The 9863-nt window shown below is 37.8% G+C and overlaps 1 long non-coding RNA gene across 1 annotated transcript; it reads right to left on the bottom strand.

Annotated features, from left to right (window-relative positions):
* Positions 1–5276: 5276 nt before the first annotated feature.
* LOC112150908 lies at positions 5277–9807 on the bottom strand. The gene is made up of 4 exons (XR_002920030.1): positions 8547–9807; positions 8321–8462; positions 8050–8149; positions 5277–7829 (listed from the first exon to the last, which is right to left on the bottom strand). It is a non-coding gene; the product is annotated as an uncharacterized LOC112150908 (long non-coding RNA).
* Between the last annotated feature and the right edge of the window lie 56 nt (positions 9808–9863).

The raw sequence follows: 9863 nt of genomic DNA, 5'->3' as shown, positions 1-9863 counted from the left end.
TTTGGTTGAAGCAGGGGAACCTTTTAACAATGCAGGATTCAAACCATGACAATTAATGTGTTTGTAACCTTTTTTACTGTGGTCCCAGCTCTCCTCAGGTCATTGACTGGTTCCCCTGAGTAGTTCTGGGCTGTTACCTCTCTGTTCCAGGGTAATTTGTACCCCTCTAGGTGTGATAAGACAGGGAGCCTCAGGTGGTGGGAGCTTGTCAGTGTTCTGATTCTTCCTTTTCATCCTATGGGCATCTTATGTATCACGCCGTGTGTGTGAGTGGCATGTGTGCGTGGTTAGTGAGGGGTCAATACTCACATCTTACTAATGACTAGAACCTAAGGGTACGACAGCATCACCTGCATGTCAAAATTGGGTGCAACCTCAATTATCCTTACCAATACTTCACAACACTTACCACATGGCAGACATTTCTATGTTCCATTTTCATGACCCCTTGTGGTGGCTTTTGGAACCTCGAGGGAACTGCGAGACACACCTGCAGACCCTCCTCGCTACGACCCTCCACAGGCTTGGACAACCCAAAAACCCACAGAACAGTTCAACCTCTGTATGTGTGCACGTTACCAAGGCTTTAGCGGGACAACTTGAAGCATCTGTGACTGAGAAATCCTGTTTTTTCCTCACTAAATTTGTGTTTAAACTGATATGTAGATTTTATATTATGGCATGTATACCAACATTTGCAACAGCAACACAGATTGAAGAATTCACACAGTTTTATGAGTTTATTCTGATAGTTTCATGATTCTTTCCATCAGAGGGTGATAAATCAGTGCAGATATGTTTAGTGTTTTTTTTATTTTTTTAGTCTAAACTATCCCCACCTATAAGTAGGAATGATAATCTAAAATATCTTCACTAGGGTACGCAAAGATATTTTTTCACGTTTATTTTAACAACAAATGTCAGTTATTTCTCTAGCAGTGACGACAGTTTTTACGAAAAATTGCTTCTGTCACATAATTTAATGAATATACTGATATTCACAAAAACATTTAGAACAAAATTGCTGCTGCAACTGGAGTAAATATACTATTCCTGAATAATGTATTTACTCCAGTAAATATATTATTTAGGATAGACATTTCATGAACTGATTTTCAAAGTTGTCAGTAATCCAGGTATTTAGAAATGTGATTTTAAAAGTACCTTGCATTAAAGTCTTGTATTTCTGAATTCAGACATATGAATAAAAAAACATCTTGTTCTTATATTTTAATGAAAGTAACAAATGTCTGTGCTAAACAACTTCTTAAAAACATGAAATTACAGAAATTGATTTTCTCTGAGTCATCTACGAGCGTGACAAAGGTGAACACCATGCATTAAGTGGCAATCTACATTACAGTTTTAGCAGAAGAGTTTCTAAGTGGCGCGGCCTGGTGGTGTAGGGGTTAACGCTTTCCTCAAGCTCAGGTCCTCCCTGAGTGGAGTCTCCATGCAAGTATGCGTCGTCCGTCCGTCCCCCCCCCACACACACACACAAGTCCAAAGACACACGTCATAGAATAACTTAAGAATCTGAATTGCCTAAATGAAATGATAGGCATATGTGCATGTATGTGTGTATATATTAAGACTCGTTCAAAAAAATGATAATATGAAAAGGTGTGATCATTTTAATTATTCCATTCAAAATAATGAAAATTTCTCTTTTAATCTGCTTGGTCACGGCGTCCTGTGAACAGCTGCATCCTTAGCTAGGAACTGTAGTGTCATACCCAGACCATGGAGGGGATCAACGACGGTCTTTGGGCTAGTTGTCAAGCCTGAAATATTTCCCATGCTGAACTGAATGTAGAAAATTGAGATAAACTGGGCAAATTTAATGACCTCTGGGGCAGTCGTGCAAGAGTTTTGGGCTTAGTAGATGATTAGTTGGTGAAACTCAGTTTCAAAAACATTCATGTCCTGCAAAATTAGGACAGATTTCTCCAAAGTATTCAGATTTTTTTGAAATTCTATTTTTGTGGGTTTTATGAGGTGGAACCCCAATTTATGTAAAATTAATCAGATAAAAACTTCAAATTAATTAAAAAGTGGAACCGAATCGATAATCTATGAAAGTTGAATGTTTTTGAATATGTAAATACATAAATACAGCTCAGGTCCTTTACCAGAGGCCCGAGCTTGGGGGTTTGTCCTCTCAAAATTCAAATTTTCATAGAAAAATCACTTGATCAAAAATAGTTTCAGTATTATAGAATGAAACCAAAGATCAGCTTTCAGTATTCTGAACCTTAGACCTGGCACGGGGGAGATTCATTGACATGGTCTACAACAGTAGTCCCCAACCTTTTTGTGGCTGCGGACCGGTCAACCCATGAGGATTTTGAATTATAGATTATGGAACACTCTAGAAAAATCTATAAAAGAATCTCATTCAATTATTACTTTTAAAAAAACTGTGAAAAAACAAATGCTCACATCATATGAATCAAACAGTCATTAAAAACAGGCTTAATGGGGAAGAAGGGAAAAAGAGAATAAGGAAAAACAAAAAAAAGGGTTTATGAGGTATTTACTTTATTTGGGTATTTTATTTTATTTTATTTTATTTTTTATTTATTTATTTTTTTTTATTTGTTAATATTACTACTTTTTTCCCTACTATTTTTGGTGTTTTTTTCTTTTACAATTTGTATATTCTGTTGCTTATTTTTTGTTGTTGACTGAAATTATTTACTCACTTGGTTAAATTGGGCAGAGACAATAAGTTTTCTTCTTTCTGTCCCTTTTCATTTTTCACTTTCTAAAAAAAATCAAGATTTTTGTATAACTCCTTTTGTGTGCTTTGAAAATGAAATAAAAACATACTACTACCACGGCCCGGGCTGGGGGGGGGTGGGCTGTCATGTCAAGAGTGGTTAAAAACTAGTTTATTTTACTATTATAAGATCATCTCATTTAAAAAAATACATGAACAAAATGTAACCAGCAAATCAATAATTGATGCTCGGTAGGAAACAAATCAGAATACTTTGAAGCTTCAATCAAAACCTTCAAGTGAAACATTTGAACACAAAAACATTCTTTATAAAACAGAAGAACTCAAAACTCATGACTACGTCCGATCGCCCCTCCCCCTGCATGCGCTTACTTGCACGCGACGCGCAATTCTCCTTTTTTCGATAGAAGTAATTGCATGAATCGTATTCATACTTCTCTGAAATTAGCATCTGAATGGATGATCTTGTTTGAGCATTTCTATGACCGTTCTAAAGATTAGATTCGTTCATGAAAGTCACGTCTCTCTGCAGACAGGTACGGTGTGGGAATCACCTGTTCTTCTGTCTGTTCTTTTCCATTTGCAAAGAAAGGTTCCACGTGCAACTTTTCTCGTGTTACACGCTGCCAGACTGGTTTTAGCGCTCAAGCCAATCGAGAGAATTCGATCGATTTTCAAAATAAAAGATTTCCATCTCATTCATTCATTCATTCATTCATCTTCTTGTCCGCCTTTTCCCTTTCGGGGTCACAGGGGTGCCGGAGCCTAACCCGGCTACTGATGGACGATTTCCATCTCATTAAAAAACATTCTTTGGCAAGGATCCACGGACCGGCACCGGTTCGCAGCCCGGTGGTTGGGGACCACTGGTCCACGGCCCATCAGAATACAGATGGGCTGTAGAATATATGAAAACAGGTTTGGGACAAAACCAACAATGTTGTAGGAGACTGAAATAATGCAACCTTGATGGAAGACAGAAGCAGTTTGGCAGGTAGTAGAGTTGAAATTGCAGTTCGGTTGGTAATCAAGGCATCAGAGGGGCTGCTCTGGTCGGTATTTTAAGGTATGAATAAGAGCTTGATTTAGATACTGGACATGTTAAAAGAAAATACATGTAAAGAATCTTGAATTTAGGGCTGCTGTGCACAAGGTTTAGAAATTGATTTAAGTTAAGTTAAATATTTCCTTGATCCCAGCTTGAGAAATTTGGTTGTTGCAGTGACTGTGTAGACCAGAGGTCTGCAACCTTTAACACCAAAAGAGCCATTTGGTTCAGTTTCTGATAGACCAGAACCCAGCGAGAGCCTCCAAATCCTACTTTATCTATTAGAAAATACACTTTATTTTTTATGTTTCCATTTAGCTATTCATTTAGAAAATGTAGCTTTCAAAAATTTACAATAACTGAATTTAAATAAGTGTGATATTTTTCTATAAATAACAACTTTAACATCTTTACTTTTGACAGTAGCAAATAATAGAATCGAATAGATTTGTATTAGTCATTGTCACATGTACAATAATATTTAAAAGTGCTCACTAATCAGTGCTTCATTAATACTTTTCCTAAAAGAATAAAATTATAATTAAGACTTTAAGAATAAAAAAATAAAACATAAGTACAAATAAAATAAGAGTAAGATAAAATGTGTATATAAATAGTCATAACACAAAAAACAGTAATAAAAAGCAGAAATAAAATGAGTAATAAATAAATCATAAAAACATTCGCATACTTACAGACAATCAAACCAACAGACCTTCAACCACACACCTTCTCTGTCATTAAAGTCCATTTGATTTCATAGCAGCCTTTAGAATGGTGATTGAAGTTGGATAAAAGCTGTTTTTTAATTGGTTTGTACTTGCGTTGGATTGCCTGTAGCGTCTGCCCGATGGCAACAAGTTTCTTTCAAATTAAAATACACTGTGTCAAATAAGATCCTCCTGATGCAGTAGATTATGAATTCAAAAAAATCAAGAAAACCAAGAGAAACGTGACGTTTTCTTTCATTATGACAACAAATAGATGCCAGGGTGCAGCATATATTAGAATTTGCTAAATGCAACTAACTAATTTAATATTTATTTAAAATGTTAGCCAAAAGCCAAAGAGCCACAATGGAGCCGCATGTGGTTCCAGAGACACAGGTTGCAGACCCCTGGTAGAAGCTCAAATAACAAACAACGAGTGACAAAAATCAGGGAAGCAATCATTCAGATAACAACTTTTAGAAAGCAAACATCTATAAGTTCATCTATGGCAAATGGATGATGATATGGTCCAATGAGTGAGGTAGGAATGGAAAATTATGACAAAAAAACATAAGAAATTTACATCACCTGCAGAACTAATTGTTTTCTTTATATACTGTTATTTTTACTACATGTGATCTAATTAAAATAACAATATTAAAATATATTATATTTACATTTTTTCTTGAACAATTGTTATGTGAACCTATAAAAAATGGTGTATGAATTTATACAATGTCATATGTGTAACTAGTACAAATTTAATGAACACAAATTGGAGTGATATGACTTTATTTGACATCATATTGACACTAAAATCACATTCAAAGTTAAAATTCCAAACTTGCATGGCACATACTGCCTTAATACCACTTAGATCAGGGGTTCTCAAAGTGTGGCCCCTGGGCCGCCATTGGCCTGCAGGAAGAGCTTTTGTGGGCTTCAATAAATCATAACCAGTTGTACATTGCTTTGATATGTTTTGTGGTTTCTGGCGACATCTGCAGGAATAAAAGGTAATAATACCAAGATGTCAGTTGTACAATATATTAATTTAACCACTAGGGGCAGATAACATGTTCTATACATTGAGATTCAATAGTTCTATGTCACTGCCTCTGCAGAGAAAGGAAGTACTGTGACAACGGCAGTAGAAATGGAGTCACAGCGGGAGGATGAACGGGGTTCAGAGAGAGAGTCACAGCAGGGTCATTTGGGGAAAAACTTGTTGACGAGAAGAAAATGCTGACTTTGTTGTACCTCATAAGCTGGATAAAGTCATGTGCCTGATATGCCAGCAGGTCAATGCAATGCTCAATTTACTGTTGAGGAGTGCAGCAATAAACTCCAAGAACTACAACGAGGATACACAGCACTGCAGATGATGTTTACAAAAATGGCTAAATCCAGTGAGGCTGTGACGGAAGCTAGCTACAGCTGTGGCTTTGGAAAGGAGTTAGTAAAATAATTTATGCTGAAAGTAGCTGACAGAAAAGGTTTAATGAAATAACTATCAAATAACATTATTAGGCTTAGTAGACAAGTAGAAAATCTGGGCAGCAACTTCCAACACCAGCTGGGGCAGACGATTTTTTATAAATAGGTTTTGCTTACAATATAGTCTCAAATAGGCATCACAGGTCTCATAATCAATCATACATCTCAGCTAAAACAATGTTTCAAATCTTGCTTGTTTGTTCTCATGTTATGTTGAAGCCCAGTGAGACAAATTTCGTTTGAGATATTGGGATATATAAATAAAATGGAATTGAATTAAATGAACGATTCAAATGACACTTGGTTATTAAAGTTTTTAAAAACAGTAATTTTCTTCTTATCCATTTTTTTCATCAAAATTGGCCTCCAGTCTAATATGGAGTTCTGCATTTGGCCGTCCGCTTAAAAACTTTGAGAACCCTGGACTAAGATCATCACATTTCAATGATTACGATTCCCCTCCATTCGCAGAAATGGAGTTCCTCAATGTCTATAATACTGAACACATGGATGTTAGCCAAGCATTTTAAAATCAGTAGACTGTATTCAAAGTAAAGAATAAATTCAAGGAAATGCAGCTAGTATTTAAAAGAAAAGCAGGTAGACAGATATGTGTAAAGTTCAAAGTTTAGTCATTTTCTGAAAAAAAGTTAAGTAAATAATAACTAAATCTGACTAAAATATCAAAATGTAATATTTGCCCACATATAGCAATATCCCCATCAGTGTCAATATCGTTCACAAAACATTTTCGTCATCGTCAACGACCTTTTTCACCCAACGAAAATGAAACGATAAGTTAACTAAATATATAACTGAAGTCTTGCTCAGACAAGAAAACGAACAAAAGTGATTAATATTTTATCAACAAATAAAAACAAAAGGAAAATGCTCTTCGAAGATGACATCCAATCAGAACGACTGCTGGTGGAATCAGAATCAGAATACCTGCAGCCCGCCCGGGACGACGCTAATTTAATGGATTGCATTTCTGTGATTCAGGTGAAAAATGTCTACTCCAGGTAGAAAAAGAAGAGTAAATATACGGTCAAATGTTATGACGCAGCCCTCAACAAGACATTGTGTATGTCGTGTGGAGCAACCATCACAGGCAAAAACACAACGACCCCGTAGCGACGTTTGCAAACAAGCCAGCCTGAAATCCACGCAAAAGTAAAGATACAAACACGATTAGCACTTTCCTTCACTTGGGTGCGCTCTGAAGCAGAGGCTTTCATTTCAATGTAAGGAATGCTTCATGCTTTAGCATGACCTTTGTAAAGTTATCAAACTGATGTTGTGTATTTCTGAGCGCTAGCAGCTGCGTGCTAACGTAGCTGACTGTTACTATTGGTGACGTCATTGAGTGGAAGTAATGTTTGAATTTAAAGACACTTTCCATAACTCTCCGTTTGCAGGGCTAAATGTGTGGGAAGGGAGAAGGGGAAGCTTGGTATGTTACCTTTGGTGAAAGAAAATACTCATGACAATTATAAGATGAAATTAAACTTTTTAGTAAACAAAACAGGTGTAGAAGCTGCAGAAGCCTCTGGGTACCAAGAAGTACTGAGAACTCTTTCTGATGGCCCGCTGGTGGCAGGTATGCACAAATGAATCTTAGCCAGTGAAGACAGGATTGGCAGATCCAGCTGGTCTCTCCACCAGTGGAAGACATCTCCATCCAATGGCGAAGCATCACGGTTTCTGGATTTCCAGACTTCATCTTTTGCAAGCTCCCTGTAGGACCTCAGGGGTGCACTTGTTTCTACAACGTCACTGAACATCTGATCCAAAGCCTTCATCTTTTTTTTTGGGGGGGGGCAGGCATCATCTACAGTTTAAAAAAAATAAATTAGGTGGCCTACAAAATGATCTTTTATAACTAAAATTATTATTAAATTGCAATTGCTTGTAACATGTAAATTCAAAATTGTTAAAAATTCTTCATTGAAAGCTTTTGAGCTTTATCCATTAACATAGTTCTATTAAAATGTAAAGAAAACTGCATTTTAAAAGTTGTCTTGTACTTGGGAACACCACGCCAAACCCACCTGCAGGATTCTCGTTCTTGTTGTGAGGACGGTCTTCACCTGGAGATGGGTTTCTTTGTGTGGGACCTTTCTCAGATTCCTTTTGTCTGCCCTCAGTTGTCTGTTGATAATATATCATACGTGTTTAAATATGACAAAAATACACAGATGAATGAATCCACAGTCAGAAATTATGAGAGCGTTTCTGGATTTATATGCATGCGTTTGAGAAAACAGGTGCTGAATAAAAGAGTAAACGAGGTGTGAAATAAACATAAAAGTGGCAGCTTACTTTCTCATGTAGGGTTAGTGCCTCACTTAAAGTGCTGAGGTAAGTCTGGTCTCTGGTTTTGTCATCATTGGTGAAGGACAACATTTTGAAGCGTGGGTCTAACGCACTGGCCACATGCAGTGTGTCCTGAAGTCCTTGGTACCTGAACATTTTGGAAAGATAAGATATTAGAATTACGTTTGAAAGGTTTTTCCCCATAAAATAATACCAGTAGAATAGTTCTTACCTTTTATTAAAGTCTTCCAGGAACCTTCATTTCTGTGATGATGTGCAGCTCATCGCTGAGTGGTTTAAAGTGCTCTCTCAGTTGTGCCTGAACAGGAGCGACCATGGAGAGGCTGGGGTTGTCTTCCTCACACAGGAGCGCTGTTGCCCCTTTGACTGGTTCCATAAGTTTTATTATTGCCTCAACTGCAGCAAGATCTTCTTCTGTCAAAGTATTGACATCCTCGCCCCTCCTCACCTCTCTTGACATCAAACTTGCAAAAACTGCAGGCTGTTGTTCCAAAAAACGATCCAACATGTCATAGGAACTATTCCAGCGAGTACATACATCCTGAATGAGCTTGTGTGATGGCAAACCAAGCAGCAGCTGGTTCTGGTGCAGGATGTCAGTGGCTTTGGGGCTGTGATGAAAAAAAGTTACGATTCTCCGCACTCGGCTCAGAACTCTGGCAGCATCTTTCATTTGAAAAGCTTTCTGTGAAGCCAGGTTAATGGTGTAACATGAGGGGTCATCTCAGCCGCTTGAGCTGCTGTTATCATGTTTCAGGCTTTGTCTGTCACAAGTGCTGGATTTTTGTTTTCAATCTTCCATTCCTTGCAGGCATTTATCAGAAGGTCGCCAATATTTTTTCCAGTGTGCGTTTGCAGGACGTAATTTTTCATTGACCACTCCGGAGAAATATAATGCACGGTTATTGTAACAGGAATGAGTTGCACGCGAGGTCAACGTGTCTGTTCAGCTGTGTGCACAGATTCTGTCACATCACTCTTCGTCTTCTCATAGAGCTCAGGAATGCATTTTTCACTGAAATGCTGCCGAGTTGGAGGTTTGAACTTCGGTTCTAAAATCCGTATCATTTGTCTGAACCCAACATGATCAACGACGCTATACGGACGCATATCTTTGCAGATGAAATTGCCTAGAGCTTCGGTTATTGCTTTTGAGCGGCTGGAGTTGTCAGCTAGCACACTCTGGAAGAAGCTGCTCGCCCTGAGTTCGGTAAAGTTAGAAAGATATTCACAGATTCGACGCTTTTCCCTTCCGACTCTGTTTCGATTCCATGCCGTCTTCGTGAATGAAGAGCGAGGTTTGTCGTACTTCCAGTGTACTTTATGCTAGCTTTGCATATTTTGCAGACCGCAGCTGATCTATCCAGGGTACCTTTATCGTTTTCCAGAAATCCAAAGTATTTCCAGACTTTTGACCTCAGGTTGGTCGGCGCGCCGTGAATCGTTTTGTCTTCCGTGTTTCTCTACTCATAATCCAGACCTCTCGCGGTACTTCACATTCAGCCAATAGTAATCGAGTTGACTGGTG

The sequence above is a fragment of the Oryzias melastigma genome, linkage group LG17 (assembly GCF_002922805.2).
Source record: "Oryzias melastigma strain HK-1 linkage group LG17, ASM292280v2, whole genome shotgun sequence".
NCBI classification, from domain to species: Eukaryota; Metazoa; Chordata; class Actinopteri; order Beloniformes; family Adrianichthyidae; genus Oryzias; species Oryzias melastigma.
The sequence above is the reverse complement of the archived record's forward strand: the minus strand, read 5'-3'. Positions and strand labels throughout refer to the sequence as shown.